Source organism: Engystomops pustulosus, chromosome 7 (genome assembly GCF_040894005.1).
Source record: "Engystomops pustulosus chromosome 7, aEngPut4.maternal, whole genome shotgun sequence".
Taxonomy (NCBI): Eukaryota; Metazoa; Chordata; class Amphibia; order Anura; family Leptodactylidae; genus Engystomops; species Engystomops pustulosus.
The window spans coordinates 9,671,919-9,697,271 of record NC_092417.1 but is presented as its reverse complement, the minus strand read 5'-3'; the positions used below and the strand labels follow the sequence as shown (position 1 = coordinate 9,697,271).

Genomic DNA, 25,353 nt, shown 5'->3' with positions numbered 1-25,353 from the left:
TCGAGTGCTGTCTCCCACCTCTGCACACCATATCATCTACCATACCCAAAAACTTCAAAACCTCATAACTTCTTTTCACCCACTCTTTACCTTTCCTGTGTGACACTATGTCAGTTGTTTTTTTATTAGCTCTGCAGTGCCCAGCTAGTCTTACTTTGCTCACTACCCATATTGTGACCTGTGGAATACCTGTTTTGTTCAAGGACTATAGATATCCTCCGTACCTACAGCTCTAGACTACCCCGCTAACTATCAGTAAGTACAAATTAGAGACCTTCACAAATCAAGGAGTTAACGCTCAACCGTAAAATCTCCGTCAGTGTCCCTGAGACTCTGCGGTCCCTTACCGCATCATGGGGACGATCCCAATCCCGGAGGAAAGTTTCGTAAACCTGGCCAGGGTTTGTCTCTGCAAACTTCCAGATTCTATACACCATTTACAGAAACAAAACTGTCATAGAAACAGTCACAATCTCAAAAACTCACCCAACTACTTCAACAATCCACAAGGGGCACTGCAGACCCTTTTCTACAACATATATGGTCACTGTTAGGTCTCAAAAGTCAGTCATATCACCTTACAAGAGGTTCTTTGCCAACACAGTGAACCCAGGTTACAGTGAACAGTAAGAATATATTACACACAGAGGCAACCTTACTCTGTCCGTCCAGCCAGTGAAACAGAAGTGACATATCAAGGTAGACAATAAAATTTGTGTACCCTTGGTGCACCTGTCAATTCCATTCATAGGACAGGAATAGACTTGTTTGAAACTTGACTAAGTGGTCAGCTATCCACACCTGAGCCACTGGTTCAAGGGCGCCAAATATGTTAAAGATGACCAGAAGGGTCTTTGGATACACAAGGCTTTAACAGTCCCTGTCAGCATTGCAAGGTGATTTTTGAATTATATGAGTCTCTGTTTCCGGCGCTCGAATAGAGTAACACAGAAAAGACACACTGTCCTTACTGAAGAATAGCTCAAGACAAAAACTGTTTATTTTTGCCACTAAGACACTTTTATAGAAAATCATAAGGCGCTTTGCATAGGGCGTACAAGTACACAAGCGGGCAATTCTATTGGGTGGTTTGACCCCGGAAATGCAACACAATTGGATGTAAGCACACAAAGGAATGTAGAACCATTGGCTGTCTTCACATAAACAAAATGCCCAGGTGCTCCCCTGAATACCTTCCCCTAGGTGGTGCTAGCGAGTCTGTGTTTTTTTTTCTACCTTAATTTGTTTGAATAGAAACCCCACCCAAACTTTAGTTATCACTAGACAAGTTATGTGACATGAATCCTGAGTCTTTAAAATGGCTGAGAGGACGCAACGTGGCGTCCGAGACAGGTGCAATCTCCTTAACACCCTTGTATCCTGTATAATATATGATACAGGAGGTTCTGTATATGTGTCCTGTATACACCTGGTATTAGTGGGGGTCACTGTGTGTAACCCCTTGTATCCTGTATAATATATGATACAGCGGGTTCTGTATATGTGTCCTGTATACACCTGGTATTAGTGGGGTCACTGTGTGTAACCCCTTGTATCCTGTATAATATATGATACAGGAGGTTCTGTATATGTGTCCTGTATACACCTGGTATTAGTGGGGTCACTGTGTGTAACCCCTTGTATCCTGTATAATATATGATACAGGAGGTTCTGTATATGTGTCCTGTATACACCTGGTATTAGTGGGGGGTCACTGTGTGTAACCCCTTGTATCCTGTATAATATATGATACAGGGGGTTCTGTATATGTGTCCTGTATACACCTGGTATTAGTGGGGGTCACTGTGTGTAACCCCTTGTATCCTGTATAATATATGATACAGCGGGTTCTGTATATGTGTCCTGTATACACCTGGTATTAGTGGGGTCACTGTGTGTAACCCCTTGTATCCTGTATAATATATGATACAGGAGGTTCTGTATATGTGTCCTGTATACACCTGGTATTAGTGGGGTCACTGTGTGTAACCCCTTGTATCCTGTATAATATATGATACAGGAGGTTCTGTATATGTGTCCTGTATACACCTGGTATTAGTGGGGTCACTGTGTGTAACCCCTTGTATCCTGTATAATATATGATACAGGAGGTTCTGTATATGTGTCCTGTATACACCTGGTATTAGTGGGGGGTCACTGTGTGTAACCCCTTGTATCCTGTATAATATATGATACAGGGGGTTCTGTATATGTGTCCTGTATACACCTGGTATTAGTGGGGGTCACTGTGTGTAACCCCTTGTATCCTGTATAATATATGATACAGGGGGTTCTGTATATGTGTCCTGTATACACCTGGTATTAGTGGGGGTCACTGTGTGTAACCCCTTGTATCCTGTATAATATATGATACAGGGGGTTCTGTATATGTGTCCTGTATACACCTGGTATTAGTGGGGGTCACTGTGTGTAACCCCTTGTATCCTGTATAATATATGATACAGGGGGTTCTGTATATGTGTCCTGTATACACCTGGTATTAGTGGGGGTCACTGTGTGTAACCCCTTGTATCCTGTATAATATATGATACAGGAGGTTCTGTATATGTGTCCTGTATACACCTGGTATTAGTGGGGGTCACTGTGTGTAACCCCTTGTATCCTGTATAATATATGATACAGGAGGTTCTGTATATGTGTCCTGTATACACCTGGTATTAGTGGGGGTCACTGTGTGTAACCCCTTGTATCCTGTATAATATATGATACAGGAGGTTCTGTATATGTGTCCTGTATACACCTGGTATTAGTGGGGGTCACTGTGTGTAACCCCTTGTATCCTGTATAATATATGATACAGGAGGTTCTGTATATGTGTCCTGTATACACCTGGTATTAGTGGGGGTCACTGTGTGTAACCCCTTGTATCCTGTATAATATATGATACAGGGGGTTCTGTATATGTGTCCTGTATACACCTGGTATTAGTGGGATCACTGTGTGTAACCCCTTGTATCCTGTATAATATATGATACAGGGGGTTCTGTATATGTGTCCTGTATACGCCTGGTATTAGTGGGGGTCAGTGTGTGTAACCCCTTGTATCCTGTATAATATATGATACAGGGGGTTCTGTATATGTGTCCTGTATATACCTGGTATTAGTGGGGGTCACTGTGTGTAACCCCTTGTATCCTGTATAATATATGATTCAGGAGGTTCTGTATATGTGTCCTGTATACACCTGGTATTAGTGGGGGTCACTGTGTGTAACCCCTTGTATCCTGTATAATATATGATTCAGGAGGTTCTGTATATGTGTCCTGTATACACCTGGTATTAGTGGGGGTCACTGTGTGTAACCCCTTGTATCCTGTATAATATATGATACAGGGGGTTCTGTATATGTGTCCTGTATACACCTGGTATTAGTGGGGTCACTGTGTGTAACCCCTTGTATCCTGTATAATATATGATACAGGGGGTTCTGTATATGTGTCCTGTATACACCTGGTATTAGTGGGGTCACTGTGTGTAACCCCTTGTATCCTGTATAATATATGATACAGGGGGTTCTGTATATGTGTCCTGTATACACCTGGTATTAGTGGGGTCACTGTGTGTAACCCCTTGTATCCTGTATAATATATGATACAGGGGGTTCTGTATATGTGTCCTGTATACACCTGGTATTAGTGGGGTCACTGTGTGTAACCCCTTCTATCCTGTATAATATATGATACAGGGGGTTCTGTATATGTGTCCTGTATACACCTGGTATTAGTGGGGTCACTGTGTGTAACCCCTTGTATCCTGTATAATATATGGTACAGGAGGTTCTGTATATGTGTCCTGTATACACCTGTAACGATAATGGAGTTTGAGGTTACCTTCAAATCATCTCTTAGAGCACCTGGACCAGGTGTTAAGATTTCATGAGATGAGAGGAAGGAAAGAGAAACAGGTGCGCTGATCTCGTGAAGTAGTTATGGTAAAAACAGATAGATATGATAAAACTTAGCTGCTCACCTGAGGGCATAAACCAATGCACCTTTATGCAAATTCCGTACCAGTCAGCATAGTGGCAGAATGATGAATGTTTCATTTATTTGTTTTTAAACTGTAATAAAGAACAAGCTTTAATATTCACTACAATCTGGTAGTATTTTGGATCCACGCGGCGCCGACGTATTCCCTTATCACCTCCACGGGAAATTTCCTGTATACACCTGGTATTAGTGGGGGTCACTGTGTATAACATCTTATCAGTGATATTCACCAGGAAACCTCCTAACACTGGCGGAAGAATTGTCCATAATGTCCTGGGATCTTCTCCTGGTTTCCTCAGTAATATATTCTCATATTGGGTTTTCTTTTTTGCAGCTTTTCTATTTCTTTCTTCTCCTCCTCAGAGAATCCATTGTCCCTCAGACTAGAAGATAAAACAGATCCAGTGTTAGTGACTTTGTGTTGTGAGGATTTCCTCATCTCCGCAGATTAGTTGGGGATTGATGGGTGTGAGGAGGAATCTGTACCATCTTGTGTTCTCCAGATCTGGTGACACTGGGGATTATTATACAAGGACTTCCTGAAGGTGACAGTCCATCAAGTCTAACCTTTTAGAATTAAATAAATGTTTTATCCCCATAACCCGTGATATTTTTGCTCTCTAGAAAGACATCCAGGCCTCTCCTGCACATGTACATAGAGTCCGCCATAACAACCTCCTGCGGCAGAGAGTTCCACAGTCTCACTGCTCTTACAGTAAAGAACCTTTGTCTATGGTGATGGTAAAACCTCCTCTCCTCTAGGTGTAGAGGATGCCCCCTGTCTATGGTGATGGTAGAACCTCCTCTCCTCTAGGTGTAGAGGATGCCCCCTGTCTATGGTGATGGTAAAACCTCCTCTCCTCTAGGCGTAGAGCATGCCCCCTGTATATGGTGATGGTAGAACCTCCTCTCCTCTAGGTGTAGAGGATGCCCCCTGTCTATGGTGATGGTAGAGCCACCTCTCCTCTAGGTGTAGAGGATGGCCCCTGTCTATGGTGATGGTAGAACCTCCTCTCCTCTAGGTGTAGAGGATGCCCCCTGTCTATGGTGATGGTAGAACCTCCTCTCCTCTGGGTGTAGTGGATGAACCTTTCTATGGTGATGGTAGAACCTCCTCTCCTCTAGGTGTAGAGGATGCCCCCTGTCTATGGTGATGGTAGAACCTCCTACCCTCTAGGTGTAGAGGATGCCCCCTGTCTATGGTGATGGTAGAACCTCCTCTCCTCTAGGTGTAGAGGATGCCCCCTGTCTATGGTGATGGTAGATCCTCCTCTCCTCTAGGTGTAAAGGATGCCCCCTGTCTATGGTGATGGTAGAACCTCCTCTCCTCTAGGTGTAGAGGATGTCCCCTGTCTATGGTGATGGTAGAACCTCCTCTCCTCTAGGTGTAGAGGATGCCCCCTGTCTATGGTGATGGTAGAACCTCCTCTCCTCTAGGTGTAGAGGATGCCCCCTGTCTATGGTGATGGTAGAACCTCCTCTCCTCTAGGTGTAGAGAATGTCCCCTGTCTATGGTGATGGTAGATCCTCCTCTCCTCTAGGTGTAGAGGATGTCCCCTGTCTATGGTGATGGTAGAACCTCCTCTCCTCTAGGTGTAGAGAATGTCCCCTGTCTATGGTGATGGTAGAACCTCCTCTCCTCTAGGTGTAGGGGATGCCCCCTGTCTATGGTGATGGTAGAACCTCCTCTCCTCTAGATGTAGAGGATGCCCCCTGTCTATGGTGATGGTAGAACCTTCTCTCCTCTAGGTGTAGAGCATGCCCCCTGTCTATGGTGATGGTAGAACCTCCTCTCCTCTAGGTGTAGAGGATGCCCCCTGTCTATGGTGATGGTAGAACCTCCTCTCCTCTAGATGTAGAGGATGCCCCCTGTCTATGGTGATGGTAGAACCTTCTCTCCTCTAGGTGTAGAGCATGCCCCCTGTCTATGGTGATGGTAGAACCTCCTCTCCTCTAGGTGTAGAGGATGCCCCCTGTCTATGGTGATGGTAGAACCTCCTCTCCTCTAGGTGTAGAGGATGCCCCCTGTCTATGGTGATGGTAGAACCTCCTCTCCGCTAGGTGTAGAGGATGTCCCCTGTCTATGGTGATGATAGAACCTCCTCTCCTCTAGGTGTAGAGGATTCCCCCTGTCTATGGTGATGGTAGAACCTCCTCTCCTCTAGGTGTAGAGGATTCCCCCTGTCTATGGTGATGGTAGAACCTCCTCTCCTCTAGGTGTAGAGGATTCCCCCTGTCTATGGTGATGATAGAACCTCCTCTCCTCTAGGTGTAGAGGATTCCCCCTGTCTATGGTGATGGTAGAGCCTCCTCTCCTCTAGGTGTAGAGAATGTCCCCTGTCTATGGTGATGATAGAACCTCCTCTCCTCTAGGTATAGAGGATGCCCCCTTTCTATGGTGATGGTAGAACCTCCTCTCCTCTAGGTGTAGAGGATTCCCCCTGTCTATGGTGATGGTAGAACCTCCTCTCCTCTAGGTGTAGAGGATGTCCCCTGTCTATGGTGATGATAGAACCTCCTCTCCTCTAGGTGTAGAGGATGTCCCCTGTCTATGGTGATGGTAGAACCTCCTCTCCTCTAGGTGTAGAGGATGCCCCCTGTCTATGGTGATGGTAGGACCACCTCTCCTCTAGGTGTAGAGGATGCCCCCTGTCTATGGTGATGGTAGATCCGCCTCTCCTCTAGGTGTAGAGGATGCCCCCTGTCTATGGTGATGGTAGAACCTCCTCTCCTCTAGGTGTAGAGGATGCCCCCTGTCTATGGTGATGGTAGAACCTCCTCTCCTCTAGGTGTAGAGGATGTCCCCTGTCTATGGTGATGGTAGAACCTCCTCTTCTCTAGGTGTAGAGGATGCCCCCTGTCTATGGTGATGGTAGATCCGCCTCTCCTCTAGGTGTAGAGGATGCCTCCTGTCTATGGTGATGGTAGAACCCCCTCTCCTCTAGGCGTAGAGGATGTCCCCTGTCTATGGTGATGGTAGAACTGCCTCTCCTCTAGGTGTAGAGGATGTCCCCTGTCTATGGTGATGGTAGAACCTCCTCTCCTCTAGGTGTAGAGGATGCCCCCTGTCTATGGTGATGGTAGAACCTCCTCTCCTCTAGGTGTAGAGGATGCCCCCTGTCTATGGTGATGGTAGAACCTCCTCTCCTCTAGGTGTAGAGGATGTCCCCTGTCTATGGTGATGGTAGAACCTCCTCTCCTCTAGGTGTAGAGGATGCCCACTGTCTATGGTGATGGTAGAACCTCCTCTCCTCTAGGTGTAGAGGATGCCCCCTGTCTATGGTGATGGTAGAGCCTCCTCTCCTCTAGGTGTAGAGGATGCCCCCTGTCTATGGTGATGGTAGAAGCTCCTCTCCTGTAGGTGTAGAGGATGTCCCCTGTCTATGGTGATGGTAGAACCTCCTCTCCTCTAGGTGTAGAGGATGCCCCCTGTCTATGGTGATGGTAGAACCTCCTCTCCTCTAGGTGTAGAGGATGCCCCTGTCTATGGTGATGGTAGAACCTCCTCTCCTCTAGGTGTTAGAGGATGCCCCCTGTCTATGGTGATGGTAGAACCTCCTCTCCTCTAGGTGTAGAGGATGCCCCCTGTCTATGGTGATAGTAGAACCTCCTCTCCTCTAGGTGTAGAGGATGCCTACTTTCTATGGTGATGGTAGAACCTCCTCTCCTCTAGGTGTAGGGGATGCCCCTGTCTATGGTGATGGTAGAACCTCCTCTCCTCTAGGTGTAGAGGATGCCCCCTGTCTATGGTGATGGTAGAACCTCCTCTCCTCTAGGTGTAGAGGATGTCCCCTGTCTATGGTGATGGTAGAACCTCCTCTCCTCTAGGTGTTAGAGGATGCCCCCTGTCTATGGTGATGGTAGAACCTCCTCTCCTCTAGGTGTAGAGGATGTCCCCTGTCTATGGTGATGGTAGAACTCAGCTCGCTCAGTTTTGGCTTGTGATTCTAAGTGGCTAGTGAACTTAAGTGAGTTGAAAAAAGCGGAGTTTTGTGTGTGTTAAGAGTGAATCTGTTGTTTGGGTGATTGTGGACTGAGTATATAGGCAATAGCGAGGCACTTTTCTTAGTGTCACAATTTAAATAGATTTTTTTTTTTCCTTTCTTTGCCTGGTCTGCTAATTGGGAGGAGGGATTAGTGTTCACACCTGATAAATTAAGGTCTAGCAACTCACTTTTGAGCTCACTCAATTTTGGCTTGTGGTTCTAAGTGGCTTGTGAGCATAAGTGGAGTTGAAAAAAGCAGAGTTTGAAAAAGAGAAGTCCACAGAACTGTAAGTAACCTACATTTTATATCTCTTGATTTATATACTCATCACAGTTTTGTTACTAGGATATGGCTAGCAAGATTGGTGGTATGCTCCAGTGCACACTCTGCCGCATGTATACACTGCTGGAGCAAGAGTTCCAGGGTGAATACCGCTGTGACAGATGTGCCCATATTTTTCTACTGGAAGCTTGTGTTAGAGATCTGGAGGAAGATATTGCACGGCTGCGAGCAATTGACAATCTTGAGAGGAGTATGCCGCTCACTGAGCAAGCAATAAGCGGGGTAGAAGTGGAGGGTGGAGAGGAAAGCCAGCAGGGCCAGGTGGGTAGTTGGGTTACTGTAACTAGAGGGAGTAGGAAGGGGTCAAAGAAAAGGAAGGCCAACTCTGACTCTGAACATCCAAGCAAAATTGCAAAATTGTGCAATGATGTAAGGACGTCAGTGTCAGAAATGGCAGCCCTAGCGGATCCTGCTCTCCCTCACAGCCGGGGGAGCAGACCAGCTAGTAGTAGGGTGGATGGGAGTGCAGGCAAGCCAAGGCAGCTAGTGGTTGTAGGGGACTCTATAATCAGGAAGACGGATAGAATAATTTGTCGCCAAGACCGCCTCAACCGAATGGTTTGCTGTCTCCCTGGTGCCAGGGTTCGGCATGTGGTGGAAAGGGTGGATAAATTACTGGGAGGGGCTGGGGATGACCCAGCTGTCGTGGTCCATGTTGGTACCAATGACAGAATAGATGGCAGGTGGAGGAGCCTGAAGAATAATTTTAAAGAACTAGGTTCAAAGCTTAAGGAAAGGACCTCCAAGGTAGTATTCTCCGGAATTCTACCTGTGCCATGCGCTACACAGAGCAGACAGCGGGAGCTCAGGGAGTTAAATGCATGGCTCAGATCCTGGTGTAGAGCAGAGGGATTTGGGTTCCTAGAGCATTGGGCTGACTTTTCACTGGGGTACTAGCTGTTTTCTGCAGATAACTTGCACCTAAGTGGAAGGGGGGCTGCTGTGCTGGGGGAGAAGATCCTAGCAGGGGTGGCGGAGTATTTAAACTAGGATCGGGGGAGGAGGAAAAGGAAGACACTGAAGGGGTAGACAGGTCAGAGAGGGGACAGGTTATGTTGGTGGGTGGTGATGTGGGCGGTGTATGGGGGCCTAAGGCAGTGGATAAGGAGATCCACAAGTTACAGTACAGTGGTGAGGATATATGTGCCAGTAAAATTACTTTAAATCGGATAAATAACTGTGGAAAATTAAATTGTATGTTCACAAATGCCAGAAGTATCACAGGCAAAATGGGCGAGCTTGAGGCTCTGATATTAGAGGAACAGTTAGATGTTGTTGGTGTAGTAGAGACATGGCTCGATGCATCGCATGATTGGGGTGTTAATATTCAAGGTTTTTCACTCTTTCGGAAAGACAGGGCAAATAGGAGGGGAGGTGGTGTATGTGTATATATATGTAATAGGAGGGGAGGTGGTGTATGTCTGTATGTAATAGGAGGGGAGGTGGTGTATGTATATATATGTAATAGGAGGGGAGGTGGTGTATGTCTGTATGTAATAGGAGGGAGGTGGTGTATGTCTGTATGTAATAGGAGGGGAGGTGGTGTATGTCTGTATGTAATAGGAGGGAGGTGGTGTATGTCTGTATGTAATAGGAGGGGAGGTGGTGTATGTATATATATGTAATAGGAGGGGAGGTGGTGTATGTCTGTATGTAATAGGAGGGGAGGTGGTGTATGTCTGTATGTAATAGGAGGGGAGGTGGTGTATGTCTGTATGTAATAGCGGGGAGGTGGTGTATGTCTGTATGTAATAGGAGGGGAGGTGGTGTATGTGTATATATGTAATAGGAGGGGAGGTGGTGTATGTATATATATGTAATAGGAGGGGAGGTGGTGTATGTCTGTATGTAATAGGAGGGAGGTGGTGTATGTCTGTATGTAATAGGGTGGAGGTGGTGTATGTCTGTATGTAATAGGAGGGAGGTGGTGTATGTCTGTATGTAATAGGAGGGGAGGTGGTGTATGTATATATATGTAATAGGAGGGGAGGTGGTGTATGTCTGTATGTAATAGGAGGGGAGGTGGTGTATGTCTGTATGTAATAGGAGGGGAGGTGGTGTATGTCTGTATGTAATAGCGGGGAGGTGGTGTATGTCTGTATGTAATAGGAGGGGAGGTGGTGTATGTGTATATATGTAATAGGAGGGGAGGTGGTGTATGTATATATATGTAATAGGAGGGGAGGTGGTGTATGTCTGTATGTAATAGGAGGGGAGGTGGTGTATGTCTGTATGTAATAGGAGGGGAGGTGGTGTATGTCTGTATGTAATAGGAGGGAGGTGGTGTATGTCTGTATGTAATAGGAGGGGAGGTGGTGTATGTATATATATGTAATAGGAGGGGAGGTGGTGTATGTCTGTATGTAATAGGAGGGGAGGTGGTGTATGTGTATATATGTAATAGGAGGGGAGGTGGTGTATGTATATATATGTAATAGGAGGGGAGGTGGTGTATGTCTGTATGTAATAGGAGGGAGGTGGTGTATGTCTGTATGTAATAGGGTGGAGGTGGTGTATGTCTGTATGTAATAGGAGGGAGGTGGTGTATGTCTGTATGTAATAGGAGGGGAGGTGGTGTATGTATATATATGTAATAGGAGGGGAGGTGGTGTATGTCTGTATGTAATAGGAGGGGAGGTGGTGTATGTCTGTATGTAATAGGAGGGGAGGTGGTGTATGTCTGTATGTAATAGCGGGGAGGTGGTGTATGTCTGTATGTAATAGGAGGGGAGGTGGTGTATGTGTATATATGTAATAGGAGGGGAGGTGGTGTATGTATATATATGTAATAGGAGGGGAGGTGGTGTATGTCTGTATGTAATAGGAGGGGAGGTGGTGTATGTCTGTATGTAATAGGGTGGAGGTGGTGTATGTCTGTATGTAATAGGGTGGAGGTGGTGTATGTCTGTATGTAATAGGGGGGAGGTGGTGTATGTCTGTATGTAATAGGGGGGAGGTGGTGTATGTCTGTATGTAATAGGAGGGGAGGTGGTGTATGTCTGTATGTAATAGGAGGGAGGTGGTGTATGTCTGTATATATGTAATAGGGGGGAGGTGGTGTGTGTCTGTATGTCAGAAGAGACTTAAAAGCGATTGTGAATGAGTCAGTGGTCTCAGAAGAGTGTGAGGAGGCTGAAACTTTGTGGGTTGAAATTCAAAGCCAAGCGAGCTTTGAAAAAATTATTTTTGGTGTAATTTATAGACCCCCTAACATCTCTGAGGAAATAGAGGGTCACCTATATAAACAGATGGAGCGGGCTGCACAGGAGGGGACCGTAGTGATAATGGGAGACTTTAACTTTCCAAATATAAATTGGGGTCAGGGCTCGTCTTCATCTGTGAAGGGAAGACATTTTATGAATATTCTTCAGGATAATTTTATGTTGCAGCTTGTAGAAGATCCCACAAGAGGTGACGCATTGTTGGACCTTGTGATTTCTAACAATGAGGAGATTGTCCAAAATGTCAGTGTCCGGGAACCCCTTGGGAACAGCGATCATAATATAATTATTTTCCTCTTAAACTTTAAAAAGCAGAAACAGGTGGGAAAATCGAAAACTTTGAATTTTAAGAGGGCTAATTTCCAAAAATTCAGGGCTGCACTAGTGGATACAGACTGGGATCAGATACTGTCACATGGTGATACTAATGTTACATGGGAGAAATTCAAATCTATCCTGGGTTTTTATACTTCTAAATTTATTCCAATAGGTAACAAGTATAGACGGGCGAGATTACACCCCGCGTGGCTACAGCTACAGGTAACAAGTATAGACGGGCGAGATTACACCCCGCGTGGCTACAGCTACAGGTAACAAGTATAGACGGGCGAGATTACACCCCGCGTGGCTACAGCTACAGGTAACAAGTATAGACGGGCGAGATTACACCCCGCGTGGCTACAGCTACAGGTAACAAGTATAGACGGGCTAGATTACACCCCGCGTGGCTACAGGTAACAAGTATAGACGGGCTAGATTACACCCCGCGTGGCTACAGGTAACAAGTATAGACGGGCTAGATTACACCCCGCGTGGCTACAGGTAACAAGTATAGACAGGCTAGATTACACCCCGCGTGGCTTACAGCTACAGTTAAAAGGGCAATTAATGAGAAAAAGAGGGCATTTAAAAAATATAAATCTGACGGGTCACCTGAGGCTTTCAATACTTACAAAAAACTTACCAAAATCTGTAAAAAAGAAATCAAATCAGCCAAAATACAAAATGAAAGACAGGTGGCTAAAGATAGTAAAACAAATCCCAAGAAATTTTTTAGGTATATCAATGCAAAAAAAATGGGTCAGAACAGGTTGGACCCCTTTATTCTGAAAATGGGGCATCGGTGACTGGAGACCAGGAGAAGGCGGAGATACTTAATAGGTTTTTTAGCTCCGTTTATACAATAGAAGAGATAACTTCTGACTTGGGTGGTGCCAGTGCGGGTCATGCACCCTGTAATATACTAGACTGGCTAAATGTAGACATTATCCAATCTAAGCTCAATAAAATCAATGTGTACAAAGCTCCTGGACCAGATGGGTTACACCCCAGAGTTCTTAAAGAACTCAGTTCTGTTATTGCTGTACCACTGTCTAAAATCTTCAGGGATTCCGTAATGTCTGTGGTGCCAAGTGACTGGCGCAAGGCAAATGTGGTGCCAATATATAAAAAGGGCTCTAGAACTTCGCCTGGCAATTACAGGCCTGTAAGCTTAACTTCCATTGTGGGGAAAGTATTGGAAGGGTTAGTAAAAGACTACATACTGGAGTATGTGACATCAAATAGTATAATAAGTGATAACCAGCATGGGTTTACTAAGAATAGAAGTTGTCAAACTAACCTTATCTGCTTCTATGAAGAGGTGAGCAGATGCCTGGATGGAGGAGCAGCTGTGGATATTGTGTTCTTGGACTTTGCTAAGGCATTTGACACTGTCCCTCATAGACGCCTGATGGGTAAAATTAGGGCGATTGGTTTGGCAGAAAACATTTGCAATTGGATTGAAAACTGGCTGAAGGATCGTATCCAGAGAGTTGTGGTCAATGATTCCTACTCGGAATGGTCACCAGTTATGAGTGGTGTACCCCAGGGTTCTGTGCTTGGCCCACTACTATTTAATATATTTATTAATGATATAGAGGTAGGAATTAATAGCACTGTGTCTATTTTTGCAGATGACACCAAACTGTGTAGTGTAATACAGTCTATGGAGGATGGGAGCAGTAGTAAAAGCTGTGTAGTGTAATAAAGTCTATGGAGGATGTTCATAGGGTGCAGGGTGACTTGGACAAACTGAATGTTTGGTCATCCACTTGGCAAATGAGGTTTAATGTGGATAAATGTAAGGTTATGCAACTGAGGCCCAATAATCCAAAGGCAAAATATGTCCTTGGGGGAGTAAATCTGGGAGAGTCCCTTGTTGAGAAGGACCTAGGGGTACTAGTAGATCATAAATTGAATAACAGCATGCAATGTCAATCAGCTGCCTCTAAAGCCAGTAGGATCTTGTCATGTATCAGCAGTGGTCTGGACTCTCGGGATAGGGATGTAATATTACCACTGTACAAGGCACTGGTTCGGCCTCACCTGGAATATGCTGTCCAGTTCTGGGCACCGGTCCATAAAAAGGAGGCCCTGGAGCTGGAGAGGGTACAACGTAGAGCCACAAAAATGATAAGGGGTATGGAGGGTCTTGGTTATGAGGAAAGATTAAAACAACTGGAAACGTCTGGAAAAGAGACGACTACAAGGGGACATGATTAATTTATAGAAATATATGAATGGTCCATACAAAAAATATGGTGGTAAGTTGTTTCAGATTAGGTCAAATCAAAAGACGAGGGGGCACTGTCTCCGTTTGGAGAAATCAAGGTTTAATCACCGGAGGCGACAGGGTTTTTTTACTATGAGAACTGTCAATCTGTGGAATAGCCTGCCTCAGGGGCTGGTCACAGCAGGGACAGCAGAGAGCTTTAAGAAGGGTCTAGATGCCTTTTTACACCTAAAAAACATTGATGGTTATGTTATATAGAATTGTTTCCCCTAAATCCCTTCCTCATCCAATCCCTTCCCTTCCTTGGTTGAACTTGATGAACAGGTGTCTTTTTTTTTCAACCGTATAAACTATGAAACTAAAAGAACCTCCTCTCCTCTAGGTGTAGAGGATGCTCCCCGTGTATGGTGATAGTAAAACCGCCTCTCCTCTAGGTGTAGAGGATGCCCCCTGTCTATGGTGATGATAGAACCTCCTCTCCTCTAGGTGTAGAGGATGCCCCCTGTCTATGGTGATGGTAGAACCTCCTCTCCTCTAGGTGTAGAGGATGTCCCCTGTCTATGGTGATGGTAGAGCCTCCTCTCCTCTAGGTGTAGAGGATGCCCCCTGTCTATGGTGATGGTAGAACCTCCTCTCCTCTAGGTGTAGAGGATGCCCCCTGTCTATGGTGATGGTAGAACCTCCTCTCCTCTAGGTGTAGAGGATGCCCCCTGTCTATGGTGATGGTAGAACCTCCTCTCCTCTAGGTGTAGAGGATGCCCCCTGTCTATGGTGATGGTAGAACCTCCTCTCCTCTAGGTGTAGAGGATGCCCCCTGTCTATGGTGATGGTAGAGCCTCCTCTCCTCTAGGTGTAGAGGATGCCCCCTGTCTATGGTGATGGTAGAACCTTCTCTAGGTGTAGAGGATGCCTCCTGTCTATGGTGATGGTAGAACCTCCTCTCCTCTAGGTGTAGAGGATGCCCCCTGTCTATGGTGATGGTAGAACCGCTTCTCCTCTAGGTGTAGAAGATGCCCCCTGTCTATGGTGATGGTAGAGCCTCCTCTCCTCCAGGTGTAGAGGATGCCCCTGTCTATGGTGATGGTAGAACCTCCTCTCCTCTAGGTGTAGAGGATGCCCCCTGTCTATGGTGATGGTAGAACCCCCTCTCCTCTAGGCGTAGAGGATGCCCCCTGTCTATGGTGATGGTAGGACCTCCTCTCCTCTAGGTGTAGAGGATGTCCCCTGTCTATGGTGATGGTAGAACCTCCTCTCCTCTAGGTGTAGAGGATGCCTCCTGTCTATGGTGATGGTAGAGCCGCCTCTCCTCTAGGTGTAGAGGATTCCCCCTGTCTATGGTGATGGAAGAACCTCCTCTCCTCTCGGTGTAGAGGATTCCCCCTGTCTATAGTGATGGTAGGACGTCCTCTCCTCTAGGTGTAGAGGATGTCCCCTGTCTATGGTGATGATAGAACCTCCTCTCCTCTAGGTGTAGAGGATGTCCCCTGTCTATGGTGATGATAGAACCTCCTCTCCTCTAGGTGTAGAGGATGCCCCCTGTCTATGGTGATGGTAGAACCTCCTCTCCTCTAGGTGTAGAGGATGCCCCCTGTCTATGGTGATGGAAGAACCTCCTCTCCTCTAGGTGTAGAGGATGCCCCCTGTCTATGGTGATGGTAGAACCTCCTCTCCTCTAGATGTAGAGGATGCCCCCTGTCTATGGTGATGGTGGAACCTTCTCTCCTCTAGGTGTAGAGGATGCCCCCTGTCTGTGGTGATGGTAGAACCTCCTTTCCTCTAGGTGTAGAGGATGTCCCCTGTCTATGGTGATGGTAGGACCTCCTCTCCCCTATAGATGTAGATGATGTCCCCTGTCTATGGTGATGGTAGAACCTCCTCTCCTCTAGGTGTGGAGGATGTCCACTGTCTATGGTGATGGTAGAACCACCTCTCCTCTAGGTGTAGAGGATGGCCCCTGTCTATGGTGATGGTAGAACCACCTCTCCTCTAGGTGTAGAGGATGGCCCCTGTCTATGGTGATGGTAGAGCCTCCTCTCCTCTAGGTGTAGAGGATGCCCCCTGTCTATGGTGATGGTAGAACCTCCTCTCCTCTAGGTGTGGAGGATGTCCACTGTCTATGGTGATGGTAGAACCTCCTCTCCTCTAGGTGTAGTGGATGCCCCCTGTCTATGGTGATGGTAGAACCTCCTCTCCTCTAGGTGTAGTGGATGCCCCCTGTCTATGGTGATGGTAGAACCTCCTCTCCTCTAGGTGTGGAGGATGTCCACTGTCTATGGTGATGGTAGAACCTCCTCTCCTCTAGGTGTAGAGGATCCCCCTGTCTATGGTGATGGTAGAACCTCCTCTCCTCTAGGTGTAGAGGATGCCCCCTGTCTATGGTGATGGTAGAACCTTCGCTAGGTGTAGAGGATGCCCCCTGTCTATGGTGATGGTACCACCTCCTATCCTCTAGGTGTAGAGGATGCCCCCTGTCTATGGTGATGGTACCACCTCCTCTCCTCTAGGTGTAGAGGATGCCCCCTGTCTATGGTGATGGTAGAACCTCCTCTCCTCTAGGTGTAGAAGATGTCCCCTGTCTATGTGGATGGTATAACCTCCTCTCCTCTAGGTGTAGAGGATGCCCCCTGTCCATGGTGGTGGTAGAACCGTTTCTCCTCTAGGTGTAGAGGATGTCCCTGTCTATGGTGATGGTAGAACCTCCTCTCTACGTATAGAGGATGGCCCCTGTCTATGGTGATGGTAGAACCTCCTCTCTACGTATAGAGGATGGCCCCTGTCTATGGTGATGGTAGAACCGCCTCTCTAGTTGTAGAGGATGCCCCTGTCTATGGTGATGGTAGAACCGCCTCTCCTCTAGGTGTAGAGCAGTGATGGCGAACCTGTGGCACGGGTGCCAGAGGTGGCACTCCGAGCACTCCCTGTGGGCACCCAGGCCATCACCCCAGCACAGAGTTTCCAGACAGGACTCAAAACTTCCTCCTACTGTCCCTGGCCACCAGTGCTATTTTAAAGCTACACATGCTTAGCAGCCTTGGACTATAGGAGGAGCAAGGAGTTGCAGTCAAGGCTGCTTTATTATTGCAGCTCCTGCTCTGGGCCCGCATTTCTTGCTGTTCAGGGGGCCCTGGAAGGAACCTACAATGATAATCTGAATTTCTCCTCTTTCTTGAAACAGTTTTTGTGTCCTTAGGACGCTGACACAATAAAAGCCTTGACAAAACAGGCTCTAAAAGGTTCGCCATCACTGGTGTAGAGGATTCCCGCTGTCTATGGTGATGGTAGAACCTCCTCTCCTCTAGGCATAGGTGTGTTTGCATATGGTACACGTATGGCGCGTGTGTGTGTGTGCATATGGTACACGTATGGCGCGTGTGTGCATATGGTACACGTATGGCGCGTGTGTGCATATGGTACACGTATGGCGCGTGTGTGCATATGGTACACGTATGGCGCGTGTGTGTGTGTTTGCATATGGTACACGTATGGCGCGTGTGTGCATATGGTACACGTATGGCGCGTGTGTGCATATGGTACACGTATGGCGCGCGCGCGCGCATTTTTGCATATGGCGCGCGCGCGTGTTTGCATATGGTACACGTATGGAGCGCGCGCGCGTGTTTGCATATGGTACACGTATGGCGCGCGTGTTTGCATATGGTACACGTATGGCGCGCGTGTTTGCATATGGTACACGTATGGCGCGCGTGTTTGCATATGGTACACGTATGGCGCGCGTGTGTGGGTTTGCATATGGTACACGTATGGCGCGTGTGTGTTTGCATATGGTACACGTATGGCGCGTGTGTGGGTTTGCATATGGTACACGTATGGCGCGTGTGTGTTTGCATATGGTACACGTATGGCGCGTGTGTGGGTTTGCATATGGTACACGTATGGCGCGTGTGTGGGTTTGCATATGGTACATGTATGGCGCGTGTGTGTGTTTGCATATGGTACACGTATGGCGCGTGTGTGGGTTTGCATATGGCACACGTATGGCGCGTGTGTGGGTTTGCATATGGCACACGTATGGCGCGTGTGTGCGTGCATATGGTACACGTATGGCGCGCGCGCGCGTGTGTGTGCGTGCATATGGTACACGTATGGCGCGCGCGTGCGTGCATATGGTACACGTATGGCGCGCGCGTGCGTGCATATGGTACACGTATGGCGCGCGCGTGCGTGCATATGGTACACGTATGGCGCGCGCGCGCGTGCATATGGTACACGTATGGCGCGCGCGTGTGTGTGTATATATATATATATATATATACAGTACGTGTCTGGTGTGTGAATGTGCCCCATTATATAACAAAACAACCAAAACAAAATAGGGAATTCATTAATTAACTCAAAATAAACATTATTATTTGAAATTTTTTTTAAAAAGTACTATAAATTGCAAAACAAAGCCTTTTTTTCTACTTTTAACCCCAAATAAAAAAGAAAATTTTTTTGATCCTTTTTATTAACTTTTTAACTAGCTCCATGTGTCCCGAAATTATATATTTTTTTTAAGGTACCATGCATAAAAAAGTTATGGCTCTTAAACTGCCGCTTATGAAAATTCGCCAAAAATGCCCGGTCACTAGAGAATTTTAAGGCCGTGCCACTAAAGGGTAAATTACATATTTTATTCTCTATAAAATTAGCCAATAATAGACTACAAATGTCAAAAAAGAAGCTTTTTTTGTCATTTTTCCTGAATAAAGTTTTTTTTTAAAGTAGAAAAACTGAATAAACTTTTACCAAAGTATGATTATATATATATATTATACACACAGCATCATTCCACCCCCCTTTCCCAGGTTCAGATACAGATTCAGAGGGTGCATGTACTTCTGCAGACTGTAAGCTAAGGCACACGCAAGCGACACATGCAGGATATCGGGAGCATGATCTTAGTGAATTGCGGCACAGGGCATTATTGTCGCACAATTCTGTGAACTCCGGGATGAGATAAGTAAATGTGCCCTAATGTTGCTGGGTCTGTGAAACTTCCTTATATCATATTAAAGGAAACCTAGCACATGATATGGTAGGTGTAAGATGGAAATACCGAGCTCACCCTGAGCTGGTGCCGGAGCTTATTTTTGTTAGTGTCCTAAACCGCTGTATCGCGGTTTAAAACACTTTTTAAACTTTATAGCCAAAGCTGCTTCCGCGCTCCAAGCGCACGGCCGTGTGCGCGGCTCCCCGGCATTTCCTATGTAGGCGCGCGCACGATTGCGTGCTTGGTGTGCCGAAGCAGCTTTGGCTATAAAGTTTAAAAAGTGTTTTAAACCGCGATACAGCAGTTTAGGACACTAACAAAAATAAGCTCCGGCACCAGCTCAGGGTGAGCTCGGTATTTCCATCTTACACCTACCATATCATGTGCTAGGTTTCCTTTAAAGGGAAGATTCTCCTGTTTAATATAAATTGTGTTTCTAGGTGCCACGCAAACACAGAGAGAACATACAAACTCTTTGTGGATGTTGACCTGGATGGGACATGAACCCAGGTCCCCAGCGCTGCAAGGCGGTAGTGCTAACCACTGAGCCACCGTGGTACAAGGCTGTAGTGCTAACCGCTGAGCCACCATGCTGTTAAACTTTTGTAAAAAAAATACTGAAAAGTGGGGAATGCAAAATTATTTGGCCCCTTTAGGTTGATGTCACACATGGGGTTTTTAGGCCGTTTTTTGGGCCGTTTTTAGTTAGTGCGTTTTTGCCCGGTTTTCGAATTTGCGCAATTAAAAAGGGACAAAAACGCATGAGTTTTCGAACGCGTTTGGTTTTTACGATCTGAAAACGACTAACTAAAAACGGCCTAAAAACGCCATGTGTGACATCACCCTTACTTTTAGTGCAGCAAACTCACTCCAGAAGTTCAGTCTCTGGACCAATGTCATCCTGATGATGAGAAATATAATCCTCCTGTGTCTAATCATGTCTCCGTATAAATCCCCCTGTGATAGTCCTAGGGTTCTGCATCATGAAGGAACACACCAGGCAGGTCCGTGTTACTGTCGTGGAGAAGCTTAAAGCCGGATTTTTCTTTTTTTAACCAGAAAATGTTTATTTGCACTTTGAATCATAGAGCAAGAAAAAAGGAATTAGTCCTCACCGGTAATTCGGTTTCCATAAGTCCACCAAGACGGCCCCCTGGAGGTTGCTTCCCCATCCTCTGTAGGGACAGGAAATTGAGAGTATTAAAAGGCCTCACCCTCAACCTCCCACCAGTGTATACCAAATCACTACACCGGAATAGGCTTCAACTCAATTTTATTTAGTATGTAATATTCACATACAGTATTTACAACAAGAAACCAACAAAAATAACAATGGAGGGAAATAATAGGGCCGTCATGGTGGACTTATGGAAACCGAATTACCGGTAAGGACTAATTCCTTTTTTCCATTTCGTCCCCCATGACGGCACCCTGGAGACATACCAAATTATCCCCAGTTAGGGAGGGACCACGGCTTGTAGGACTTTACGGCCGAAGGCCAGATCTTTTGCCATGGCTATATTCAGTCGGTAATGGTTAGCAAAGGTGGAATTTGAACTCCAAGTGGCTGCTCTGCAAATTTCATCAATGGAGGCTCCCCCTCTCTCCGCCCACGATGTGGAGACTGCTCGGGTAGAGTGAGCCCTTAACTTCATAGGAACAGGAACACCTTTTAAGACCGTAGCATTCCCTGATCGTATTTGTGATCCACCAGCCAATAGTTGACTTAGAGGCCTTTCTTCCCTTATTTTTTCCTGCAAATTGAACAAAAAGGTTTGAGTCCTTTCTCCAGGGATTTGAGACCTCTAAGTATCTAAGTACTGAACGCCTTACATCTAGGAGATGCCACTTCTCCTCCGTAGCATTCTTAGGCTGACGACAGAAAGATGGCAATATGATCTCCTGACTCCTGTGAAAGTTAGAAACAACTTTAGGAAGGAAATTTCTATCAAGTCTGAGAGTAATTCTATCCTCAGAGACCGACAAGTAAGGTTCACAAATCGACAAGGCCTGGAGTTCCCCTATCCTTCTAGCGGATGTGATGGCAACTAGAAATGCTGTTTTAAGCTTTAAAAAACGTAAATTATTTGACTCATTGGGTTCAAAGGGGTCTGAGGTTAACGCATCTAAGACCAAGGAAAGGTCCCACTGAGGGGAAGATTCCTTTACAGTAGGTCTTAAGCGGGTACAGGCCTGAAAGAATCTCTTTACCCACCTGTGTTCCACAAGCGCTGTATCAAAATATGCGCTTAAAGCTGACACCTGGACTTTCAGGGTACTAGGCCAGGGTACCTTGTCGAAACCCTCCTGCCGGAAATCAAGAAACTGGCAGATATTGGGAGAATATTGGTTAGGTTGGTCTTTAGACCAGGCACAACATTTTTTCCATATCTTAAGATAGATAGCATGGGTCACAGGCTTCCTACTATTCCTCAAAGTCTTTATTACCTTGAAGGAGAGTCCTTTTGTGTTCAGGAAGGCGCTTTCAGGATCCAGGCTGATAGATTCAGAAACCCTGGGTTCTGGTGTAAGAGGTCTGGAATCTTGGGAAGGATGAAAGGAAGGTCTAGAGCTAGCTTTTGCAGAAGCGGAAACCAGCTTTTCTTTGGCCAAAACGGAACTACTAGAATCAGCTTGGCCGGACTGGATACTAACTTCTGGAGAACTCTGTTGATCAGAGGAACTGGAGGGAATGCGTAGAGGAGGTCCTGATCCCAAGGCTGGAACTTCCTTTGGGTTTAGGGAATAGAATTTCTCGACTTTTGAATTTGTCCTGGATGCAAAGAGATCGATGGAAGGATTTCCCCATCTGAGGACAATCTCCCGGAAGACTTCGGATTTCAGACTCCATTCGTGAGTAAGAATAGGTGTCCTGCTGAGGTAGTCTGCTACCTCGTTCTCTGAGCCTCTCAGATGGACTGCTTAAATTGAAAGAGCATTCTCTTCTGCCCAAGAAAATATTTTCTGGGAGATGGTCTGAAGTTTCTTCGACCTTGTTCCGCCCTGTCTCTTGAAATATGCAACCGTAGTTGTATTGTCGGAGAAGATCTTTAGGTGCTTCCCTTTTAGATCCTCGGTACAGGCTTCCACGGTTTTTAGGACGGCTTTCAGCTCCCTTTCGTTTGAGGATGCACAATTGAATGGGACCAGAGGCCCTGAACGTACTTCCTTGGAAGAAGAGCTCCCCAACCTGAGGTGCTGGCATCTGTCTGGACCTGGATTATTGGCCAGAGAACTCAGTTCACACCTCTTTGAAGGTGATCGAGATCCTTCCACCAGTTTAAGGATTTTTTTTACTGCTGAAGGAATCTTCAATCGTAAATTCAGGTGAAGGTAGTCTTTGTCCCTTTTTGACAGGATCCAGGACTGGAGAGGTCTTGTATGGTTCTGGCACCAGGCTACACATTGGATGCAGGAGGTCATGGACCCCAGAAGACTCATCGCTGCTCGTATCGAGATGTATTTTCTCTTCTGGAAGTCCTTGATTTTCAGAAGTAATCTGTCTACTTTCTCCGAGTCTCCCACAAGTAAGAAATCGTCCAGGTATGGGACCACTAGGACTTCTTCGGTCCTCAAGTATTTGACCACTTCCGCCATGACTTTGGTAAAGACTCAGGGAGCTTTTTTCTTCTGGGGGGACTGGACAAACCACCTCCAGTTTCTGCAGGGTAGACACTTGCTCCCAAAGATGATGTGTCAGACTTCCTGAGGATTGCCTGGACGGAAAAAACCGATGAGGAGGAGAAGACATAAATTCTATACGGTAACCATCTTGGATAATGGAAGTCACCAACCTGTTGTTTGTTATGTTCTTCCACTGGGAGAGAAAGTTCTTCAACCTTCCCCCCCACCCCCTGGCATCATTGCTTCTTTTCTGGTTTGTTCGAGGAACTGAACAGGAATGGCTTATTCTTTCCTCCCCTGGAGCTATTCCAGAAGCCCTGTCTCCAGGAAGATCTCCCCTTATTCTTTGGTTGGTCCTTGTTTGCTCTAAAGCCACGAAAAAAAACTGCTTTTTTGGTGTAGGTTTAGGTTCAGGAAAACCTTTCTTCTTATCTGCAGCTTTGTCAAGAATCTCATCTAGCTCAGATCCGAACAAGAATTCACCTGAAAAAGGAAGGCTGCAAAGTTTTGCTTTAGAACAAATGTCCCCCGACCATTGTTTTAGCCAGAGGGCCCTTCTGGTGGCATTTGAGAGGGCGGCATCTCTTGAGGCAAAGCGAATAGATTCTGCTGAGGCATCAGCTAAAAAGGCAGTAGCAGATTTAAGTAAAGGCAATGAATCTAGAATTTCTGCTCCAGGGGTGCCTTCCCTGAGATGGTCTTCCAAACCCCCTAACCAGAATAGGAGAGTGCGGGATACTGAGGTTGCAGCAATGTTTGTTTTGATTGTAGTCATAGAAGACTCCCAAAGTTTTTTAAGTAGACAATCCAATTTCCTGTCCATAGCATCTTTAAGTTGCGTGGAATCCTCAAACGGTAAATCCGTCTTTTTTACAACTTTGGTAATAGGAATGTCTACTTTGGGTACGTTCTCCCACAATTTGGTCTCTTCTGGGTCAAACAGTAAGCGATTTTTAAAGTCTTTAGGGACATTTAACCGTCTCTCTGGTTCTCTCCACTCGACTACCATCCTCAATTCTAAGGTATCCCTTAGGGCCTTTATTAAGCTATCCAAATCTTCATTGGCAAACAAAAATTTTGGGTCATTAACCACCTGAGGTTGTGAAAAAACATCCTGGTCTTCTGACTATCTCGTATGAGCATGAAGGTTGTTCATCATCCTCTACATATTCAGGACTAATTTGGGGTTTTTTCAAGGGGGGCCCTTTAGAGGCCTTAATTTCTTCCCTCATAATGGTCCTTAACTCATCCAAAAATGAGGGTTTCTCTTTACACAGGCTTTTCTTACATGAGGCATCTAATTTCGCATTACAAATTTGGCAATGCTTAGAAGGAGCCTTTTTAGGCCTATCCTTATCTGGCTCCTTCTCTTTGGGTTTGTCTCTTTCTCTTTCTTTTGGGAGATCTTTCTCCTGTTAACTAAGAAGATAGGGAGTGCTACATCAGTAAAGACCCCTATAAGAGACCCCAAACAATGGCAATAGACAGGGAAATAATCCCCACACATTCCAAAAAGCGTTTACTCACGGAACCCGGGGTTAGGGATCGTGTCTCAGCCACATCTGCCATGTTGTCCAGCTCCATGGAGACCTCAGCAGAAGTGAAACTACACTGTGAGCGTCTAAAATACTCACCTTCCGGCGTCTGACGTCATCAGTGGCAGCCCGTCTCCCTGGCTGCCCTACTTCCTGCGCCGAGGTCTCCGCGGCGTCACTTCCGGTCACCGGAAGTGGGGCATCGCGCGGACAGGCGCATCGTGTGCCGGCCGCTGCGGACCCCAGCAGGAGCCGTATGGCCACCGGCACGCCACAAAGGGCAGCCCAGCACGATCTTTATAATGCAGTAACTTGATAAGCACTAATATTATTTCTGCGCAGTCTGTTTTCAAGGTCATCTGTTTTTGCTTGCAGAGCTAGCACAGCTTGTGATTGTTCACGTATCGCGTTTCGCACAGGCGGAAGCGCTTCCTCTATTTCTTGTACTCCATTCTCCACAGCCGTTGTTCTCTCAGCCATTTTATGCATGTCATTGCGTACAAGTAGTATTTTTTCTTTCAGACTACCCACTTGGCCAGTTAGATGCAGTAGTGCATAAGTATTATGCTGCATAGCCCTTATAACATCAGTCAGCATGGGCTCAACCTACTCTTCTAATTCTTTTTTTTTTTATCAAAACATTTTTATTGTGGTTTTTTACAATTTTTTTTATAACATACAGTCTATGACACAAAAGACCAAAGTAATACAACATCATAACATTCCCCCCCACCCCCACCCCTTTACACTGTAGCAGACGGTTTAAGGCTAGATTTATAATTGTACCAAAGGACCGCTCATCCGGATCTTATAAGTCTTACTAAAGAGTGTAGAGGACCTAGATAGAGAAATATCTATTTATTATGTGCCTAACAACATCATTTGGTATCGAGTACTGTTCTGCAGATCTGTCAGAGCTTTGTTTGGTAGTCCCGCCGTATTCAACCACCTGCCCCATATCCTGTCAAATTTCTTAGGACATTTCCTTTTTAGATACACTCCCCATTCCAGCCTAATTATATGGTTGACCTTGTTTATGAATTCCTGCACTGTAGGTGCCAAAGTTTGAATCCACCGAGCCGCTATG

General features: G+C 46.1%; 1 long non-coding RNA gene across 1 annotated transcript in view; it reads right to left on the bottom strand.

The window, feature by feature from the left end:
* Positions 1 to 3,489: 3,489 nt before the first annotated feature.
* LOC140069262 (uncharacterized) overlaps positions 3,490 to 25,353 on the bottom strand; it is a 37,360-nt gene continuing 15,496 nt past the window's right edge. The window contains exon 4 of the long non-coding RNA XR_011848767.1: positions 3,490 to 4,393. This is a non-coding gene — a long non-coding RNA (uncharacterized lncRNA). The remainder of the gene's footprint in view (positions 4,394 to 25,353) is intronic.